This window comes from Bombina bombina, chromosome 4, assembly GCF_027579735.1.
Source record: "Bombina bombina isolate aBomBom1 chromosome 4, aBomBom1.pri, whole genome shotgun sequence".
NCBI classification, from domain to species: domain Eukaryota; kingdom Metazoa; phylum Chordata; class Amphibia; order Anura; family Bombinatoridae; genus Bombina; species Bombina bombina.
This window is the reverse complement of record NC_069502.1, coordinates 379246849-379270908: the sequence shown is the minus strand read 5'-3', so window position 1 is coordinate 379270908 and position 24060 is coordinate 379246849. Positions and strand designations below refer to the sequence as shown.

General features: G+C 38.3%; 1 protein-coding gene across 1 annotated transcript in view; it reads right to left on the bottom strand.

Annotated features, from left to right (window-relative positions):
- LOC128657477 (inactive N-acetylated-alpha-linked acidic dipeptidase-like protein 2) overlaps positions 1–24060 on the bottom strand; it is a 1132059-nt gene that overhangs the window by 693896 nt on the left and 414103 nt on the right. The window lies entirely within an intron of this gene.

The following is a 24060-nucleotide window of genomic DNA, read 5'->3' as shown; positions in this document are numbered from 1 at the left end:
AAGAGCACTACTCTTGAGCTGTCATAGTGCAGTCACAAAGTGTATTATCTGCTGTGTTGCAGAGATATTAGTTTCTGTCTTCCAGAGTATACTACACTTGCTGTGTTCCAGGGATACCAGTCTGCCATGTGTTAGAGAAAACTGTCTCTGCCAGTTCCAGTGCTCCCTTGTCACTGCCAGTTCCATCAACCCCTGGTCTCTACCTTTTCCAGCAGCCCCTTATCTATTCCATTTCAAGTGGTACCTGTCACACCCAATTCCTGTAGTATAAGACTATACCTGTTCCAGCTGCATCTATCTCTACTAATACCTGTGCCCCTATTCCTATGAGACTCCCTGTTGACAGCATCTGCCAGTTCTTGCAGTTCCTATTGAATAAGTTTAGTTTGTAGCACTTGTCACCATTCAAGAACTAAAACATACAGCTTGCTCTTTCACTGTGTCTAAGAAGGGTGATTGCTCTAGGAGTTATGTCTCCCCAGCCCCTCCTAGTGTCCAAGACCCAGGGTGCACAATTGTTATATAGCTCTGCATATGAGCTCCTTATAGCAAATGCAGCTCAGTCAAGCTTGATAAATTGTAATATGTCTCTAGTTATAACATTGCTACATCCCGGACAGCCTTTCAATTTAGAGGGTTATACTGCAGTGTTATTGATAATATGTATTGTCCATTCAGGATGCACACATTATCATAGTCATACTAATTATGAAGTGCACTAATTCACATCTATGTCTGAGTCTTTTTTGGAATAGTTATGAATGTGCATGCTTTGTTTAAAAAGGAGGACTGCAGGCAGAACTGTGTACATTCTGCCTCCCAACTGCCTAAAGACATTACCATTGTGCTGATGATGACACACAGGACTTTACTAAGTATCATGGAGTATGCTTGAGTGTTCACCCACTGATCTACATATATGAATGTGTGTTTAAATAGAAGTTCCCATATGATCCTGGGGAACTGGGAAAATAAAACAAATTTTTAATTTTATTAATGATATCTATTATGTTGATTTAGAATATTTTAAGTGATAAATAATTGCTTTTTTATACGTATTATTTAATATTAAAAAAGTGTTATTTAAATTTAAACCTGGGAAAAATTCCAACATACAGTAGTACTCCAAAATAGTTCACTTCTACTCTGTCAAAACAAACAGAAGGTGCCTCCTTCTGTTTGTTTTGTTTTAATAGAGTGGAAGTGAAGTCAATTGAAATAAGAAAAGCAGCCGGTGCTGCGTATCGAACCTGTTGGATTATTAGATGGACTATTATCACAAATAACTTGTGTGAAGGTTGTTTTTAAACAATGTTTAAAGTGGTAATTATATATGACTGTTTATATTTCCCATACATATACTGTAGTAACCTTTGCACCACCTTATCTTTAGGAGTTATATATACTCTATCATAGGCCTGTACTTCTGTTGTATGTCTTTATATATTTGAAATGTAGGTTGTAAAGTATTATTCCAATTTGCTCCAAAAGGAATGATCATCATCCAAAAACATCAATTGGATGACTATTTTCAGTGGTCCACCAAGGACTTAAATCTTATACAGGCATGAGTAATAATCTCCATATCCATAAGACACTTTACTTGCCTTTTATGGGTTTTGAACATCTTATATTAGCACAATGGCATTAGATGTTACATAGTGGGACATGATTGTCTCTACCTAATAAAACTTTACCTCATAAATGTAGAGCATTTTATGTGAGTAGCAAGTATATTACCATTAGATGACATTTTTTTTGCATACTATACAAGTTTACTCCAGCTTGGTATGGTACAAACCACCTCTTAGTGATATCCACTAGTGGTGTAAAGTGCTGGGTGCATATAACAAAGTAAATAACATGAGAGGAGGGGGAAACATCAGCAAGGCATCTTTAAATCCTATTAAAGGATACACCAGTTTTCAAAAACATATACTACTGGTGCTTAGTGACCCATTAGGGCATTCAAACACATAAAAAGTAAATTTATGCTTACCTGAAAAATTAATTTATTTTGCGATATGACGAGTCCACGGATTTCATCCTTACTTGTGGGATATTAACCTCTTGCTAACAGGAAGTGGCAAAGAGCACCACAGCAGAGCTGTATATATAGCCCCTCCCTTCCCCTCCACCTCCAGTCATTCGGCCGAAGGTTATAGGAAGATAAAAGGAAAGGCTAAAAGGTACAGAGGTGACTAAAGTTTACAAAAATATAAAGAAAAACTGTCTTAAAAGAACAGTTTGGGCCGTAGATATATATATTGTCATATCGTAAAATAAATTAATTTATCAGGTAAGCATAAATTTACTTTTCTTTTACAAAGATATGACGAGTCCATGGATTTCATCCTTACTTGTGGGAAACCAATACCAAAGCAATAGGACACGGATGAAAGGGAGGGACAAGACAGGAACCTAAATGGAAGGCACCACTGCTTGAAGAACCTTTCTCCCAAAAATAGCCTCAGAAGAAGCAAAAGTATCAAATTTAGAAAATTTGGAAAAAGTATGAAGGGACGACCAAGTCGCAGCCTTACAAATCTGTTCAACAGATGCATCATTTTTAAAAGCCCATGTGGAAGCCACAGCCCTAGTAGAATGAACCGTAATTCTTTCAGGAGGGTGCTGTCCAGCAGTCTCATATACCAGGCGGATGATACTTCTCAGCCAAAAAGAAAGAGAGGTAGCCGTAGCTTTCTGACCCCTACTCTTTCCAGAATAAACAATGAACAATGAAGGCGACTGATGGAAATCCTTAGTTGCCTGTAAGTAAAACTTTAAGGCACTTACCACATCCAAGTTATGTAACAGACACTCCTTCTTGGAAGAAGGATTAGGACACAAAGAAGGAACAATAATTTCCTGATTAATATTCTTATTCGAAACAACCTTAGGAAGAAATCCAGGTTTGTTACATAAAACTACCTTATCAGAGTGAAAAATTAGATAAGGAGAATCACACTATAGTGCTGAAAGCTCAGAAACTCTTCGAGCAGAAGAAATAGCAACTAAAAACAAAACTTTCCAAGATAACAATTTGATATCCATGGAATGCATAGCTTCAAACAGAACCCCTTGAAGAACTCGAAGAACTAAATTCAAAGTCCAGGGAGGAGTAATGGGTCTATATACAGGCTTAATTCTACATAGAGCCTGACAAAAAGACTGAACATCTGGCATATTTGCCAAATGCTTGTGAAACAGAATTGACAAAGCTGAAATTTGTCCCTTTAAGGAACTCGCTGATAACCCTTTTTCCAATCCTTCTTGGAGAAGAGACAGAATCCTAGGAATCCTAACTTTACTCCATGAGTAACCCTTGGATTCACAGCAATAAAGATATTTACGCCATATCTTATGATAGATCTTTCTAGTGACATGCTTTCTGGTCTGTATCAAAGTATTGATGACTAAATCAGAGAATCCTCGCTTCGATAAAATCAAGCGTTCAATCTCCACGCAGTCAGCTGCAGAGAAATTAGATTTGGATGTTGGAAAAGACCTTGAATGAGAAGGTCCTGTCTCAATGGAAGTTTCCACAGTGGCAGAGAGGACATGTCCACTAGATCCGCATACCAAGTCCTGCATGGCCACGCAGGCACTATAAGGATCACTGATGCCTTCTCCTGTTTGATTCGAGCAATCACGCATGGGAGGAGAGGAAACAGTGGAAACACATAAGCTAGGCTGAACAACCAAGGCACTGCCAAGGCATCTATCAGTTCGGCTTGAGGATCCCTTGACCCGGATCCGTATCTTGGAAGCTTGGCATTTTGTTGAGATGCCATCAAATCCAACTCTGGTTTGCCCCATCTGAGAATCAATGAGGCAAATACCTCCGGGTGAAGTTCCCACTCCCCTGGATGAAAACTCTGTCGACTTAGAAAATCCGCTTCCCAGTTCTCTACACCTGGGATGTAGATCGCTGACAGATGACAAGAGTGGGCCTCCGCCCAACGGATTATCTTGGATACTTTTATCATCGCTAAGGAACTCCTTGTTCCCCCCTGATGATTGATACATATCAGGCAGAACAGATTCCAGTTGGACAATATTACGACTGTGGCATACCACAGTCGTAATATTGTCCAACTGGAATCTGATGAATTTGGCCAAAGCCAACTGAGGCCACGCCTAAAGCGCATTGAATATTGCTCTCAGTTCAAGAATATTAATTGGAAGAAGAGACTCCACTTGAGTCCAAACACCCTGAGCCTTCAGGGAATTCCAAACTGCACCCCAGCCCAGAAGGCTGGCATCCGTTGTCACTATCACCCACGGGGGTCTGCGGAAACAAGTCTCTTGGGACAGATGATCCTGCAACAACCACCAAAGAAGAGAGTTTCTGGTCTCTTGATCCAGATTTATCTGAGGAGATAAGTCCGCATAATTACCATTCCACTGTCCGAGCATGCACAGCTGCAGTGGTCTGAGACGAAAGCGAGCAAACGGAACTATGTCCATTGCCGCTACCATTAATCCAATTACCTCCATACACTGACCCACTGATGGCTGAGGAATGGACTGAAGTGCTCGGCAAGTATTTAGAATCTTTGATTTCCTGACCTCTGTCAGAAATATTTTCATGGCTACCGAGTCTATCAGAGTTCCCAAGAAAGTAACCCTTGTCTGTGGAACAAGTGAACTCTTCTCCATGTTCACCTTCCAGCCATGAGTTCTCAGAAAAGACAACACAGTGTCCATGTGAGATTTTGTCAGATGATAAGTTGAAGCCTGAATCAGAATATCATCCAGATAAGGCACCACCGCTATGCCTCACGGTCTGAGAACAGCCAAAAGAGACCCTAGAACCTTTGTGAAGATTCTGGGTGCTGTAGCCAACCCGAAGGGAAGAGCCACAAACTGATAATGTTTGTCCAAGAAGGCACACCTTAGAAACGGATGATGATCCTTGTGAATTGGAATATGAAGGTAAGCATCCTTCAAGTCCACGGTAGTCATATATTGACCCTCCTGGATCATTGGTAAAATTGTTCGTATTGTCTCCATCTTGAATGATGGAACTCTTAGAAATTTGTTTAGACACTTGAGGTCTAAGATGGGTCTGAACATTCCCTCTTTTTTGGGAACCACAAATAGGTTTGAGTAAAAGCCCTGTCCCCGTTCCAATTTTGGGACTGGACAAATAACACCCATAGTCGAAAGGTCTTTTGCACAGCGTAAGAACGCCTCTCTTTTTATCTGGTTTGCAGATAACTTTGAAAGATTGAATCTCCTTCTTGGGGGAAAGTCCTTGAATTCCAATTGATAACCATGGGTCACTATTTCTAGTGCCCAGGGATCTTGAACATCTCTTACCCAAGCCTGAGCAAAGAAAGAGAGTCTGCCCCCTACTAGATCCGGTCCCGGATCGGGGGCCGCCCCTTCATGCTGTCTTAGGAGCAGCAGCAGGCTTTTTGGATTGTTTACCCTTATTCCAGTTCTGATTGGGTCTCCAGACTGACATAGATTGGGTAAAATTCCCTTTCTGCTTTGTGGAAGAAGAAGCGAGGGGTTCTCCTTTAAAGTTCCGAAAGGAACGAAACTTATTCTGTTTACCCCTCATTTTAACCGACTTATCCTGAGGTAGGGTATGGCCTTTACCTCCTGTAATATCAGAAATGATTTCCTTCAATTCTGGCCCGAAAAGGACCTTTAAAGGGAATAGGTAAAAGCTTATGTTTTGATGACACATCAGCAGACCAAGATTTGAGCCACAATGCTCTACGTGCTAAAATAGCAAATCCTGCATTCTTTGCCGCTAATTTAGCAACTTGAAAAGTGGCATCAGTAATAAAAGAATTAGCTAGCTTGAGAGCCTTAATTCTATCTAAAATGTCATCTAATGGAGTCTCAACCTTAAGAGACTCTTCTAGAGCCTCAAACCAAAAAGCTGCTGCAGTAGTTAATGGAACAATGCAAGACGTAGGTTGTAAAAGAAACCCCTGATTAACAAATAATTTCTTTAGTAGACCCTCTAATTTCTTATCCATTGGGTCTTTGAAAGCACAACTATCCTCAGTGGGTATAGTAGTATGCTTAGCTAGGGTAGATATAGCTCCCTCTACCTTAGGGACCGATTGCCAAGAGTCCCGAATGGTATCTGATATGGGAAACATTTTCTTAAAATTAGGAGGGGGAGAAAACAGTATACCTGGTCTATCCCATTCCTTTCTAATAATTTCTGAAATTCTTTTAGGAACCGGAAAAACATCAGTGTAAGTAGGTACTTCCAAATATTTATCCATTTTACACAATATCTCTGGAGGAATGACAATAGGGTCACAATCATCCAGAGTCGCTAAAACCTCCCTAAGTAACAGGCGGAGGTGTTCAAGCTTAAATTTAAATGACATAGTGTCTGAATCTGTCTGAGGTAAAACATTCCCTGAATCTGAAATTTCACCCTCAGACAGTAATTCCCTGATCCCCAACTCAGAGCACTGAGAGGGAACATTGGAAATAGCTAATAAAGTATCAGAGGATTCAGTATTTACATTAATACCTGACCTACTGCGTTTACCCTGCAACACTGGTAATTTAGACAATACCTCTGTAAGGGTAGTTGACATAACTGCAGCCATCTCCTGCAGAGTAAAAGAATTAGACGCACTAGAAGTACTTGGCGTCGCTTGTGTGGGTGTTAAAGGTTATGACACTTGGGGAGAATTGGATGGCATATCCTGATTCTCTTCAGACTGAGAATCATCCTTAGGCACACTTTCTTGACCTAATATATGGTCTTTACAATGTAAGACTCTTTCAGTACGAGAGTTACACAATGTTAGAGGGGGTTGCACAATAGCTTCTAAACACATAGAACAATGAGAATCCTCAATGTCAGACATGTTGAACAGACTAGTTATAAGCACAAAAGTCGTTGAAACACTTATTTATTGCATAAAATAAACTTTAGAAAAACGCCTTTAAGAAAAGAAAAAGTGAACAATTTTTCCAAAATGCTCAAAAAAACCCCGTTAAATTATCTCAAAATTTAACCTACAATCATTGTTTTATCCAAAAATTACTGTACCCTGAAGCAAGGGCAGAAAAGAAGGCTCTAAAGTACTTATATCAATAATTAGTCATTTTATAGACAAAAATACCCTGTGCACCTCGCCACAGCTCTGCTGTGGCACCTACCTGCCCCAGGGTACTTCGAAATAACTTTCCAACACTTCAGACCAGCTTGCACAGTCCAGGAGCCACCGGAGTTACTGCTTGCTGCTGCCTAGCCTGAAGGAAGTAGGCCCAAACATAACTGCATGGAAAGGGGTTTCATACCTAAGTTTAAACAGCTAATGCCTACAACCCCTCAAATGCACCAGTAAACAAACATGCATGACAGAAATAAAAACGTTATATATCGTTTTTCACTGAATGCCCATAGTGTCACACAATGCCCATAAGTCAACCATTAAATAAAAACAGGGACTCCTGTAATACCCTTTATATAAAATAGGAATACTGCTTACCCCATTCCCATTCAGGGAAATAAATGCCAGCCAGTTCTGATATATCAAATCTCCTCAGAATAAAAAAGGCTGCACATACCTTAATGCTGCTTGTAGCATGAAACTGGTCTCCACACTGAAGATGTCTCATGGTTACCTTCAGAAGTCTTGTGGGAACCAGCATGGATCTTAGTTACAACTGCTAAGATCATCAACCTCAGGGTAGAAATCTTCTTCCATATCCCCCTGAGGAAAATAGTACTCACCGGTACCATTTAAAATAACAAACTTCTTGATTGAAGAAACTAAAACTAACACCTCAGTTTACCATGTCTTCCTAGTATAACACAGGCAAAGAGAATGACTGGAGGTGGAGGGGAAGGGAGGGGCTATATATATACAGCTCTGCTGTGGTGCTCTTTGCCACTTCCTGTTAGCAGGAGGTTAATATCCCACAAGTAAGGATGAAATCCGTGGACTCGTCATATCTTTGTAAAAGAAACATTACTTTTATTTTTTACATTTCCTTTTAAAATATGTCCATTAATTATCCATAAAGTAGGGTTTATTTATGAAAATATTTAAATATGGGATTATTTTTAATGGAGGAATTATTTTATTCCATGGGAAGGTGGATAGTCAAAAATGTATTTGAAAGACACTGATAAACCTAAGAAATTATTAATATTATTATATTTAATTATTTTTAAAATAATGTGGAGAAGAATAACATTAATTGTCACATTAAAGTTATTTAGATTAAATTATATTATGTTATGGTATGTTACTGGTTTGCAAGTGTAGGTGATAATGGAACACTTTGAATCGTATATATAAGATGTGGAAGTGGAGAAAAAAATGTGTTTTGTGAAGATCCATTGCACTTTTCACATAGTGTGGCTATTAATAAAAACATATGTCTAAAGTTATTAAGCATATATGAAATAATATTTGACCAATTAATTGATGGTTATATATTAAACAAAATTACATGAAAAGGGGTAATCATGTTTTCATATATGCAGTTTTCAGTCCTATCATTTCCATATATTACATAATCATAATTGTGTGGTCTTTCTGACTGCTGTGGCCATTATTTGGACTAGTTTTCAAGCTGAACTTGCTCTGTTTTAAAGGGAAAGTGAGGTAAAATTAAACTGTCACGATTCAGATGGGCATGCAATTTTTTTTTTTTTTAAACATTTTTTATTTGATTTGAAAAACAAAAGTGACAATTGGGGGCATGCAGGACCCCTGTTCAAAAAGATACAAACAAGGAATTCGGACACGCAGGTCCGAAATAATACACAAACTGAAAAAGGCACTATGTATAAAGCCTGTAGGACCCTTGAAGCAGGAAACAAAAACAGTAAATTAAATAAATCAATAGATGAGTCCCCAAGGGTCCAAACAAGAGCAGATCATTTCCCTGGAGTGTGTAGATAAACAAGATATGTAATGATATTTCCCTGCTTGGGTAATAAACAAGTTAAGACTAGTCGTAGGGGAAACTAATACTGCTTTGGGATGGGAAAATTTGCGGCGAAAATAGTTCGCCAATTTTGAACCCTGGAATGGGTTCTATAGATAAAGGAGCGGGGGGGAGGTGGGCTGGTACGGGATACCTAATTCAAATAACATAAAAATGAAGATGACTGAGTATGGCACGTTGCAAGGGTAATGGTTGGGCCTATAACCTCTTTTATCATAGACTGAGCCTTAGACTATTATGGGTTGCTAAAACTTGGGCCTCCTCCATGGACGACTTGGGGCCTCGCTGCATATCATCACTATGCTGAACAGATTGAGCCTACAACTATCCTGTGGAAATAGGTTATCTTACTATTAATATGTCATCCGACTTCAGGAAGGGTTCCCATGTTAATGGGAATCAAAATCTTCAGGATCGCTACCTCACAATGTGTAATGAAGACCTAATCTAATTGTGCGTATGTGGACAGATATATGGGTTAGATTACCTTGGTGTGAACTCCCTCAGGACTCTGGCCACTGGACCAGAAGGAGAAACACAAGCTATGTGAAAATTGTCTCGGATCTTAGTGACATGATAATGATGCATCAAAGTGTAATAATAACATATGATTGTCCCTGCTAGGGGCCCCCCTCAAACCCACAGACCGGACGGATACATAATAAGGGTTTATCAGTACTATTGGATGCATTATATCGATAACCCACGCCCAATACGGTAACAAGATAACTGTTGCAGCCTCCCTGACCCGGACCCACATAAAGACGTCCCTCCTGGGGCTCCCTACTAACCCACAGGAGAGGTGAAAAGACATGGTGTCTGCAACCAGCATCACATGAACCATCAGTAACCAGCGTAAAAGCAGCAAAACAGCGAGCTAAATTAATATTAAGATCCCACTACATAAGTATCAAACCCCCCTTCTAGTGACTTTGTATTAGTCTCAATGGAGTTCCATGCAGTAAGACAGCTGAGTGACCTAGATAATATAATTGAAGGTTTAGTTCTCATAATTTAGGACCCCTGGTACCAACAATGACATTTCATTATCAGACAATGTGAGAGGATGGGATACTCCCCCTCTTGAAAAGAATATGCACATCCCCTAATCAAGTCTCCTAACACCTAAGCAAACAGAAGTGTAATAAATATCCCAACAGGAAGTTTAGGTAGAATCAACAGCCCCACCAATTTTATGACATAAGAGACTAAGTAATGAGTATTCATAAGGGCAATAACTAACATAACAGCGGATTTGTACAGATAGAAAACAAAAATAGGAGATCCCAGATAGCCATTTCTGGCCAGGTTCAATAATTCTTATGCTAACTCACTATATACCAGCAACTTGGCATCATTTCCACAGTAAACTATGGAATCTTGAAAGCTAAAAGGAAATTCCTAAAGTAGCCTATGATACAGTGAGCCAGCATCAGGACAAATATTTATGAACATTAATATACAACTTTTGTGCTTACAATAGTTAAATAGGTAACACCTATCTAAAGACTATCTCTATTCCCCAGCATCCATAAACTACAAGTATATTTACAATTACGGTATGCTATTAAGGTCTACAAGCCAGCACATGCTCATTGTCAGGTAATACACAGCATGTAGTAAAGATCTCAAACTAACAGTGAATGGACTATGGCTAAGACAAATAAGTCCTTGTACTTTAAAAGTGATAGTTCAGACCTGTGATCATCATATACACTCATCCCAAGAGTTCCAAAAAATTTAATCATACCCACAGCTATATCCAGTAAGAGACAATAAGTCCATTTGGGAGGTATCCAATTTTTACAAAGGACTAGTACTTTGTTCTGAAGGGTGCAATCGTAATCAAAAGTTCAAGGTTTAAGCCCACAGTTATGTCCAGTGAGAAGCCATGAGTCCGTTCTTGAGACAGCCTGAGTTTACAAAGGGCTAGGACTTTCACCCTACTCCAGTCCTATTATTAGGGCACCAGGCAGAAAAAACTACGGGGCGCAGCCTTACCAGTTCCAGAGGTAACAGTTCTTGTCTCATGCTGGTTGCTTCCCTTTTTGTGTGCACTCTCTGTTCCAAAGACAACTGTCGAGTAACCTCCGGCTTCCGTGTATAGCCCATGACACAGTCGGCTGCCTCAGGCTTGTTCACAGGCGCCTGAGTGATCAGTTGTACTGCTGCGTGGTCTTGATATGCCGCTCTGTTGTCTCGGCCTGCCTGTACCTTTACAGACAACCCACTGCGGGCCAAAGTAAATGAAGGTGCTTTCTTCTTAATGATCTCCCGATTTTTGGGGTCAGATACAACCCCCTTGCTGGGCCTCTGGGTGGGGAGCCTCTGTCTCTTGAATCCTTGCAGCACAGTTGTTTTGTACACCGATATCCCACGCATGTGGGAGCCTATTACTGCGTTCACCACTTCCTCAACCCGGGCGAGTTGTGCAGACAAAAGTGCCTGAAGGGTCTTATACGACACATGTGCCATACTGTCGGTATTCAGGGAGTGTTCCCCTTGCAATCGTTCACAATGCTATGCACCAGGGTCGAGTGCCAATCTCACAAGGGCTCAGACTTCTGAATCGTTAGCTGCTGCACCTGTAGTAATGGCGTCCGGGGTTAGCTGCCTCATGACATTATCAAGGCCCTAGAAGTAAATACCGCTCTCAAACTAGATTAAAAGTAATTTCACAAAGCACAGTATAATCCTTGAAAACTTATACCTAAATAAAATAGTTAGGTAGCCTTAAAATCTCCGTTATGCCTTTTTAATAATCAAAAACAGCAGGAGCTCGGAATTTTCATGTCTAGTCACTTCGGCGGTCAGCTCTGCCCCCCCGGGCATGCAATTTTAATCAACTTTCCAATTTACTTTATTATCAAATATGCATTATTATCTTGGTATTATATTTTCACACACCGAGGTAAAAAAATGTTACTATAACAGTGTTGGTTAAGCAAAATTGGGGAATGGGTAATAAAAAGATTATCTATAATTTTAAACAATAAAACAATTAAAGTAGACTATCCCTTTAATCTTTTTGTTTTAGTTTCTCAAAATGGAGTAGTTGTTTAATGGATATATCCAGTTACCAGGAAAACAGTCACATTTGAGCAATGTACATCAATATACAAATCTTAAAATGTTTTCTGAAATTTAATGTGGCTATATATATATATATATATATATATATATATATATATATATATATATATACTGTATATATATATATATATATATATATATATATATATATATATATATATATAGACAAAGAACATAGTGGAAACGGCACTCCTCAGAACAGCAACAACCTGGTGCACCTGGCTTATGTTTACCATTGACAAAATCCCATGTGAGGGCTGAAACGTTTGGTTATTTACACATTAAACGGATTATATATTCCTGCTGTGCCTGCTGTGTGAAGTTTTTGCTGGATACGGAACCCATCCGTTTGGGTCCTTCACCACTTGCTATTATATATATATATATATATATATACACACATATTCCACAGAGAAAAATCAGATCACTTGATTTAATAAGGTTTACGTTTGTTACACATTTGCTCTGCTCAGTAGACATGTATTATGCTGTATTAAGGGAGGATGCAACCATGTTTGTTTATAAGTTGAGTAATCAGACTATACAAATTTACACCTGGATTACTAGTTTTGTGTTAGAGGCTATGCGGTGAAATGAGCAGTTTTCTCTCACCGCTCACTTACCTACAGCTCTGGTATTACGAGTTTTCAGAAACCCGTCGTTAAAAGACAAGAATTGAGCGTTGATCAAAATTTTGCTCATTACCGCACTCCAATACCAGTGCTGCTTAAGTCAGCGGTAATCTGGTGGTTCGTGCTCGTGCACGATTTCCCCATAGGAATCAACAGGGAGAGCCGGCTGAAAAAAAGTCTAACACCTGCAAAAAAGCAGCGTAAAGCTCACTAACGCAGCCCCATTGAATCCTATGGGGAACTAAAATTTATGTCTACACCTAACACCCTAACATGAACCCTGAGTCTAAACACCCCTAATCTTACACTTATTAACCCCTAATCTGCAGCCCCCGACATCTCCGACACCTATATTATACTTATTAACCCCTAATCTGCCATTCCGGACACCGCTGCCACCTACATTATATCTATTAACCCCTAATCTGCCACCCCCAATGTCGCCATCACCTACCTACACTTATTAACCCCTAATCTGCCGCCCCCAACGTCGCCGCCACTATAATAACCCCTAAACCACCGCACTCCCGCCTCGCAAACATTAGTTAAATATTATTAACCCCTAATCTGCCATCCCTAACATCGCCGCCACCTACCTACATTTATTAACCCCTAATCTGCCGCCCCCAACGTCGCCGCCACTATATTAAAGCTATTAACCCCTAAACCTAAGTCTAACTCTAACCCTAACACCCCCTAACTTAAATATAATTTAAAAAGTCTAAATAGAATTCTATCAGCCAATCGGAATCTAAGGGACGCCATCTTGGATGACATCACTTAAAGGTACCTTCATTCTGTTTTAGTCGTTGCCAGAAGAGGATGCTCCACGTCATATGTCTTGAAGATGGAGCCGCTCCTCGCCGGATGGATGAAGATAGAAGATGCTGTCTGGATGAAGACTTCTGCCTGTCTGGAGGACCACTTCTGCCCGGCTTGGATGAAGACTTCTGCCCGTCTGGATGAGCACTTCTGCCCGGCTTGGATGAAGACTTCTGCCCGTCTGGATGAGCACTTCTGCCCGGCTTGGATGAAGACTTCTGCCCATCTGGAGGACTGCTTCGCCCGGCTTGGATGAAGACGTCTCCCGGTAAGTCGATCTTCAGGGGGTCAGTTTTTTAAGGGTGTATTGGGTGGGTTTTATTTTTTAGATTAGGGTTTGGGCGGCAAAAGAGCTAACTGCCCTTTTAAGGGCAATGCCCACCCAAATACCCTTTTCAGGGCAATGGGGAGCTTAGTTTTTTTAGATAATATTTTATTTGGGGGGTTGGTTGTGTGGGTGGTGGGTTTTACTGTTGGGGGGTTGTTTGTATATTGTTTTACAGGTAAAATAGCTGATTACTTTGGGGCAATGCTCCACAAAAGGCCCTTTTAAGGACTATTGGTAGTTTAGTTTAGGCTAGGGTTTTTTTTTATTTTGGGGGGGCTTTTTTATTTTAATAGGGCTATTAGATTAGGTGTAATTAGTTTAAATTTCTGTAATTTGTTAATTATTTTCAGTAATTTAGTGTGTTTTTTTTGTACTTTAGCTAATTTAATTTAGGTAATTGTATTTAATTTAGTTAATTTATTTAATTATAGTGTAGTGTTAGGTGTTAGTGTAACTTTGGTTAGGTTTTATCTTACAGGTAAATTTGTATTTGTTTTAGCTAGGTAGTTATTAAATAGTTAATAACTATTTAGTAACTATTCTACCTAGTTAAAATAAATACAAACTTGCCTGTAAAATAAAAATAAATCCTAAACTAGCTACAATGTAACTATTATTTATAGTGTAGCTAGCTTAGGGTTTATTTTACAGGTAAGTATTTAGTTTTAAATAGAAATAATTTAGTTAATGATAGTAATTCTATTTAGACTTATTTAAATTATATTTAAGTAAAGGGGTGTTAGGGTTAGACTTAGGTTTAGGGGTTAATACCTTTAATATAGTGGCGGCGGCAAATTAGGGGTTTAAAAATGTAAGTAGGTGGCGGCGATGTTAGGGACGGCAGATTAGGGGTTAATAATATTTCACTAATGTTACCGATGCTGGAGGGCGGCGGTTTATGGGTTAATATGTTTATTATAGTGGTGGCGACGCTGGGGGCGGCAGATTAGGGGTTAATAAGTGTAGGTAGGTTGTGGCGACATTGGGGGCGTCAGATTAGGGGTTAATAGATATAATGTAGGTGTCAGCGTTGTTGGGGGCAGCAGATTAGGGGTTTATAACTATAATGTAGGTGGCGGCGTTGTCCGGAGGGTAGGCGTTAAAATTTTTATTTTAGTATTTGCGATGCCGGAGGCCCTAGGTTTAGGGGTTAATAGGTAGTTTATGGGTGTTAGTGAACTTTTTAGCACTTATGTTATGAGTTTTTATGCTACATTATTGTAGTGTAAAACTCATAACTACTGACTTTAGAATGCGTTAGGGATCTTGACAGGGTAGGCACAGCTCACTTTTTGTCATCCCAGGACAGACTCGTAATATCAGCGCTATGGAAGTCCCATAGAAAAAAGACTTTAAGAAGTTTACGTAAACCCTAAACCTGCAAGACTCGTAATACCAGCGGTAGTAAAAAAGCAGCGTTAGGACCTCTTAACGCTGCTTTTTAACCCTAACGCACAACTCGTAATCTAGCCGTTTATATGTAAATACAAGATAATTTATTTTAACTCAAGCTTCTTGAGTCCACCACTGCTAAGTTGTCAAAATACATGAAAAATAATAATGAAACTTATAAACCAAACATATTCTATATTTTTAATAATAGTTAGACAACTATGAACAATATTATTGTCTGTAAGTATTCTTTGTCAGAAAAGAAGTATACTTTGGAAAAAGTATATATCATCATCAACAACAAAAACAATAATAATAATTATAAAAACTTTCCCCTGTTAAATGAAATAAAACAAAACCAGAAGAAAATATTAAACTACAGAATTATTCCAAAATCCAAACTTTTTTCATATTTAAAAAAAACAAAACTTTTCCCCACAATTAAGTCATAAACTTCTCTACCTAAATGTTTAGATTTTTTATTTTATTTTGTGTGTTTAAATGGTAATGCTGCTCTATATTTATTTTTTATAACGGTGCTATGCATACTAGTAGTAATAACAATTATATAAAACTACCTTTAGGTTGCATGTATAAGCTGTGATATGATATATAAAGGTATATCTATCTATCTATCTATCTATCTATCTATCAATAAATATATATATATATATATATATATATATATATATATATATATATATATATATATATATATATATATATATATATTTATCAAGCCTATCTAAGAGAGATAGAATTATGAATTTCGACATATATCATATAAAAAGTAAGGGATATCAGCACTCTTTTATTAGAAAAGTCATACATTTATTTATTTCAGAAAAAGATCCAACAAGCAGCGGACCTCTGTCCCATCAATGAGCAGAAAACTGCACATAATGAAAACACATTTAAAATAGATGCCTAGCACATAATATTGACTGGTCAGTCTTATCTAATGTTAACTCAAACAGATACAGTACCTCATATAGCAGACAGCTATATAGAGAAAATGCAATAACGTCTGCTCCTAAAATGGCAATCAAATGAAAGCAGTAATATGTAAGTACATAGTAGCAGATTTACACAGGTATCTCTATAGCAAAATCGCATAAAACAACAACATACAGCTGCCGCTGACATACTCAGCTTGGTTAGCAAGATATAGCAGTCCCATAGATATATAGCAAGAGTTAACTGTGAAAGTCTGTTTGAACTTCCCTTGCTAGCTTAGCAGATATCTGCACTCATATAGCACCATTGTAGAAACAAACATGTCCCGTATAATTGAAACAGCAAACAAATATCTTCAGTATTTCTTTCCTTATTGCTCTCAACTTAAAAGTTACTTGCAGGTTGATATACTGTAATTATCATATATTTTAGGTTAACGTTTCTTCGGGTGAGTCCCCTGTTGTATCTCCCGGTATACATACATACACTGCGCTTAGTCCAGCGCTACTCCGCCTCTTCAAGGCTGTATGTCTTCTTCCAGGGCAGGCTACACAGAGCAAAGGTGCTCACATCCAGGCTGTGAGTAGTTGCATCCAGTCCCTTTATTTTTCACTCGTGCATATTCTCATACACAGGCAGGGATCTTTTCGGGTCCAGCAAACAAACGGCTCACTTTTCCTCCACCATCTCTGGGGCGCTCAGGTGTGCGCTGCATACAATCAAGAGCTGACTCACGCTTGTAAACAGGTGTTGTCTTTCCCTGCTTCAGGTGCTTTTTTTCCCGGTGCAAAGCAATCTGTGGGATTCCTCATGCCAATAGTCAATCTGTGTGGCATCACAGGGAGCATGCCTACGTACGTTTCACCCCTATATTGCTCCAAACATCATCAGGGCTGATTTGTTAAGGCTTAGGTGCTTCCTTTAATGCCCAAAACTCCTCCTCTATTCATTACATCATAGTAGAGAAGGCATACCTAGAACATTTTCGTGATCACAGGTACCGTAACAAAACGCACAGGATATGGCAAACACCATGCAAGATTTAATTATTTTCTAGTTTTTAATATATACCTAGAGAAATGAAGCAAATTCCAACCTCTCATTTAAACCTCTAGGATATCTAGTTTTTAGCATATAGATCCAATGAGTCTCTTTCTGTAATAACATTGTATCATTATCACCACCTCTATTATTCACAATACCCTTATCAATCCCCATTATTTTCAGCTGCGAGGCATCAGATTGATGGCACTTTGTGAAATGTCTAGCTATGGTAGTGTCTCTATTGTGTGAGATGTCATCTCTATGTTCTTGGATTCGATCTTTCAAAAACCTTTTCGTTTTTCCTACATAGAATTTGGGGCAGGAGCAGTGTATTAAATACACTACACCCACTGAGTTACAGTTAAAGAAATATTTAACCTCATATTCTCTACTGTTACCTGCTGAAAACTTTTTTGCCTTTTCCATAAAGGGACAGTAAACACATTGGCCACAAGTGTAATTACCTTTCACCCCTCTGTCCTTTCTCAGCCAATCTGCACTTGATGGACTTCTATTATACATACTTTTCACTAGATGGTCTTTTAAGTTTGGTGATTTTCGTGCTACCATCTGGGGGAAATTCCCCACCTTATCTTTGATGTTAGAAGATGCCAGTGTTTTTGCAGAATTGACTGGATGGTTTCCCATTGGCAATTATAATTTGAAACAAATCTTATATTCTCCTTTTGGTTTATTTTATCCTTGCTTCAATAAAAGAGTGCTGATATCCCTTACTTTTTATGATATTTGTCGAAATTCATAATTCTATCTCTCTTAAATAGGCTTGATAAATTTAAATTTATAAGGGTCTGCACCAATTGATGTAACTACATCAAATTATTAATACTATTGTAAACAAAAGTATATATATTATCTCTCCCCTCCAATTCTTATATTTGTATGTATATATATATATATATATATATATATATATATATATATATATATATATATATATATATATATATATATATATATATATATATATATATATATATATATATATATATACACAGTCCTATGCAAATGTTTAGCCACCCCTGACAATTTCCATGCTTTTACTAATTGGGTGTTTGGATCAGGAATTTCATTTTGATCTATCATATAACTGAAGGACACAGTAATATTTCAGTAGTGAAATAAGGTTTATTGGATTAACAGAAAATGTGTAATATGCATTAACATGCAGGTGCATAAATGTGGGCACCCCAACAGAAATATTGCATCAATATTTAGTAGAGCCTCCTTTAGCAGAAATAACACCCTCTAGACACTTCCTATAGCCTGTAATGAGTGTCTGGATTCTGGATGAAGGTATTTTGGACCATTCCTCCTTGCAAAACATCTCCAGTTCAGTTAGGTTTGATGGTTTCTGAGCATGGACAGCCCACATCAAATCACCCCACAGATTTTCAATGATATTCAGGTCTGTGGACTGGAATGGCCATTCCAGAACATTGTACTTGTTCCTCTGCATAAATGCCAGAGTAGATTTTAAACAGTGTTTTGGGTCATTGTCTAGTTACAATATCCAGCCCCGGCGTAACTTTGTGACTGATTCCTCAACATTATTCTCAAGTATCTGCTGATATTGAGTGGAATCCATGCAAGCCTCAACTTTAACAAGATTCCCAGGCCACACAGCCCCACAGCATGATGGAAAATCCACCAAATTTTACTGTGGGTAGCAAGTGTTTGTCTTGGAATGCTGTGTTCTTTTGCTGCCATGCATAACGCCCCTTGTTATGACCAAATAACTCAATCTTTGCTTCATCAGTCCACAGCACCTTCTTCCAAAATAAAGCTGGCTTGTCCAATTGTGCGTTTGCATACCTCAAGCGACTGTTTGTGGTGTGTGTGCAGAAAAGGCTTCTTTTGTGTCACTCTCCCATGCAGCTTCTCCTTGTGCAAAGTGCGCTGAATTGTTGAACGATGCACAGTGACACCATCTGCAGCAAGATGATGTTGTAGGTCTTTGGAGGTGGTCTGTTGGCTGTTTTTGACTGTTCTCACCATCCTTTGCCTTTGCCTCTCCGATATTTTACTTGGCCTGCCACTTCTGGCCTTAACAAGAACTGTGCCTGTGGTCTTCCATTTGACCACTTGTTTCTCACAGTGGACACTGACATCTTGAATCTCTGCAATAGCTTTTTGTAGCCTTCCCCTAAACCATAATGTTGAACAATCTTTGTTTTCAGGTCATTTGAGAGTTGTTTTGAGGCCCCCATGTTGCCAGTGCCACTCTTCAGCAGAGAGTCAAAGAGAACAACAACTTGCAACTGGCCACCTTAAATCCCTTTTCTCATAATTGGATGCACCTGTCTATGAAGTTCAAGGCTTAATGGGCTCACCAAACCAATTGTATGTTCCAATTTTATTACAAGACCAGAGACTCATATTTTGCTTATCTTTCCTTTACTACTAAAATGCAGTCATTAAAAGTAAACATAATAAATACAAGAAACTGTCATATTTGAAAAAGGACAGTTAAAACAGAGTACAGAATCGGTGACCAATAACAAAGGGAAACTGATTAGACCAACACAAAGTAAACAATCAGATTCAAAATATCACCTATAAACTGTCCCACATATAATAACATATCCTCTTTCTTTTACTGCTTCTGAATGAGATAAGTATTGTGTTCATTATTTTAATAATAATTGGTTTGAGGTTTGTTTTTGTTTCAACCTTTAACCTATTATTATTTATTTATTTAACCTTTGTTAATATTTTGTCATTGTTTTATTTCCATTGTCTAGCTACTACTATAGCCTAATGGTTAAGTCGTTATCCCTACTATTCTAATACCCATGAGTTCAAATCCTGTCTTAATGAATTAGATGTAACGTTTTAGTTACTTTTTACTTGATTTCTTATTAAAGCTTTTTTCTTCGTTTGTGTCTATATTTCAGTTATATTTACCATTTGCACCATGGTCGCTAATCATTTTTAGCCTTTTTAGCATTTTTTGTATTATTACCAGTCATCTCTCTTTATTCCGTTTTCTCCGTTGGCCATCTTGGTTTCTTCATTCCTTCTGCGCATGCGCGGTGCGCCGTCACTCTTCTACGCACTTACGCTTTGTCTTCCCGCCCTTTTTCACTCTAGCTCAGCTGTTTCTCTTGCCGGGTACGATCGCAACTTTGTTGCGATCCTGAGGGGAAGTTAAATAACTTTGGTTATATTTTTTAAAACTCATTACAGGGTTTTATCGCCATCTAGTGTTGCTTTCTTTATTAGTTACATTATTTTGAAGATTAAGTTTAAACATAACTGTTGTTAATTCCAGTATATTATATATTATATTATATTTATTTTAATTCTGTTTTTTGTAATCACATTTTTTGGGGCAATTCTCTTCATTTTTCTCAAGGTTCATTATAAGTTTAAATTTATTTATTTATTAATTCATTTATATAATTTTAATTTTTATTATATATAAAAAATATTTTCAAAATGTCTCAGACTTCAGAATTGAATCCTTCTCTCAATCCTGAAGGCGTTCAAAAGATGATAGACGTTTCTATGAACTCCATGCTGGAAAAAATGTCTTTATTAATTAATAAATCAAATTCAAAGAAAGCTTTGAAAAGAAAAAGAACTGTTTCTAGTGCAGTTAAAACTAGCAAGAAACTAGTTAAAAAGTCTCGCCAGATGGCTTCAAATGTCTCTGTTCCTTGCAGGAAAGGAAGGAAAACACCTGCTTTTTCCTCTACTCCCAAGAGGTTACTGATGGGAGAGGCTTTGGCCAATATAGATAATTCTGATATTGTTTCTGAGACTGAAGTGAATTCTGATTCATCATTGAATTCAGTTGTATCTGAGGATTATGTTTCTCACTCTTCCTCAGAAGATTCATCGGCTTCGCCGAAAATCAAAAAATTTAAAAAACACCTGAAAAAGTCAAAACATATTGAATCTAATAAAGTTAAATTTTTTGATTGTCTAGGTAATCCTAGATTCAATGCAGAAGATTTGCATCATCCAAGATCTGCGGAATGGTGCCCGTCTTCTGACATTGCTGATTTCATTGACTTCCAGCTTCGAAAACCCCTTAAAAGGGATTCTCGTAATAAAATGAGGGCTGAGTGTCCCAGGCCCATTTTGCCAAATAATGCTAGTTGTACCCCAGAAGTGGACCCAAAAATTTTGAAATTCATTGGTTCACCTGGGTTTAAGCTTAAAAAAGGTATGGATAGGGCTTGGAAGATATGTCAGGATAAAATGCTTGACACAATTGGCCCCCTATCAAAATTATTTGATCTTTCTGAACAGGCTGTGTATGATAATTCCCTTTTAGATCATGTCATTGTTAGGGAATGGTTGCAGAGAATGCTTACCTTTTTAGGTAATGCTAACTCTGCAATGTATACTGAGTGCAGACGTAATTTATTGAGAAGAATTGACCCCAGAGTATGCGATTTCGCTATTAATGAGATTCACCCGGACACTAATGGTCTGTTATTTGGCGATACATTTATAAAAGAATTAAACAGTTATGTAAACACTTTCTCTAATTTAAATAAAGTGAGAACATCCATGAGAAAGATATTCCATCAGGATCATTTCTCTGATCAGGCTGGGAAAGGTAGAGGCCGCTTTCCCGGCCGGGCTTCATACCCCAATAGGTCTCATTTCACAAACCAGCACTTCCAGCAGCAAAGACAATATCAAAACCCAGTTTCCTCAGGTTTTTTCCCATCAAGAGGAAGATTTTGGAATCCTAGGATCCAGCGTTCAAGACAGAGATCCCGCGCTTCACAAGGTAAACCTTTCTTTTTTCCCCTCTCATGTTTCTTCCCAAAACATAATAGGAGGCAGATTATCCCTCTTTGCACACAATTGGAATCTGATTACCACAGACCAGTGGGTTCTTCACACTGTTTCAGGTCTTTTTATAGATTTTATTTCTCCTCCTGTCCAGAATTTTCTTCCTATACCAATAAAGTTTTCAAATTCAGACAAAATTTTGGTTCAAAACGAAGTTTCAAACCTTTTATCAAAACAAGCTATAGAACTGGTTTCAAACCCTCAAGATTGTTTTCTAAGCAATCTTTTTCTGGTAAAAAAGAAAAACGGACAATTTCGCCCAGTAATAAATTTAAGAACATTAAATTCTTTCGTTGTTTATCAGCATTTCAAGATTGCCTTTTAGACAACGATTTTTTAATCAGACTAGATTTGACAGATGCTTATTTGACAGTTCCTGTAGCTCAGCTTCACAGGAAATTTCTGACTTTTGTTTGGGAAGGAAAAACTTGGAGTTTCACTTGTATGCCTTTCGGTTTATCTTCAGCTCCTTGGATTTTCACCAAATTAATGAAACCTATTGTTACTTTGCTTCGTCTTCGAGGAGTTTGTCTTATTATTTATTTAGACGATATTTTGATTATGAATCAGAACTCTGTCATTCTAAAATCTCAACTCAATCTTACTTTATATATTTTAGAAAATTTAGGTTTCATTGTCAACAAAGAGAAGTCAGTTATTTCTCCAACCAAATCTCTAACCTTTTTAGGTTTTCAAATAGATACTTTAAAATCTACTCTCAGTCTTCCAAGGGAGAAAATTGTGAACATCAAGAAAGAAATTTCGAAGACTCTTTCTTTATCTTTGGTTCCCATCAGGACTATAGCCAGAATAGTTGAGTTACTTTCATCCTCTATTCAGGCTATTTTCCCAGCTCCTCTTCATTACAGGGAACTTCAACGGTTAAAAATTTCTCATCTTCAGAAAGGTCTTTCATATTCTCATCTAATCCCACTTTCTTCAGAAGCCAAAGAAGAATTATCCTGGTGGCTTACCCATATAGAAGCTTGGAATGGGAGAGCCATTTTCGGAAAAACTCCGGATCTGGTAATAGAATCCGATGCCAGTCGTTCGGGCTGGGGAGCTCGGTGCGGTCCCTCTATCACGGGAGGAAAATGGTCTTCAGACGAAAAACATTTTCATATCAACTGCTTAGAACTTTTGGCAGGCTCTTTTGCAGTCAAGAGTTTTGTAAAAAATTATTTTCCTGTGTCCATTTTACTCAGAATGGACAATATTTCTGCAGTTCGTTATTTGAATCTTCTCGGTGGTACAAAATCAAGAGATTTATCGATTATTACGAAAGATTTCATTCATCTTTGCTTGGACAAAAATATTTCGGTCAAAGCGGAATACATTCCAGGTCTATCCAATGTAGCGGCGGATTGGGGTTCCCGGTATCTGACAGATTCCAGCGACTGGAAGCTTCATCATCAAGTTTTTCAGTCGCTCCAATCTGTCAGAGGTCCCTTTTCAATGGATCTGTTTGCCTCTAGACTGAATTTTCAGACTCGTCCTTACTTCAGTTGGCGTCCAGATCCAGAAGCTCTGGCGATCGATGCATTTCTCCATCCTTGGCCTCTTCAAACAGCTTACGCGTTTCCTCCGTTTTCCATGATTCAGAGAACCATATCGGTAGTCCGTCGAGATCTTCTTTCAATTCTCCTGATCACTCCCCTTTGGCCATCTCAAGCTTGGTACCCATCTCTTCTAGTGCTGTCTGTCAACCATCCTGTTCTTCTTCCTCATTTCCCTCTTCTTTTATCAGACCCAGAAGGTCATCCTCACGACCTTATCATTCAAGGATCGCTTCGCCTTATTGCGTGGTCAATCTCGGGCAATCTCCATCTCTCCAAGGTTTATCACAACATGCTAAAGAACTCCTTCAAGACTCTTTGGCCCCTGGGACCAAAAAATGCTATTTTTCTGCATGGACCAGATGGTCTAGCTGGTGCGTGGAAAGATGTTTGGATCCCATTTCAGTTGATATAGCTTTTGTTATTAACTTTCTTACATCTCTTTTTGAAT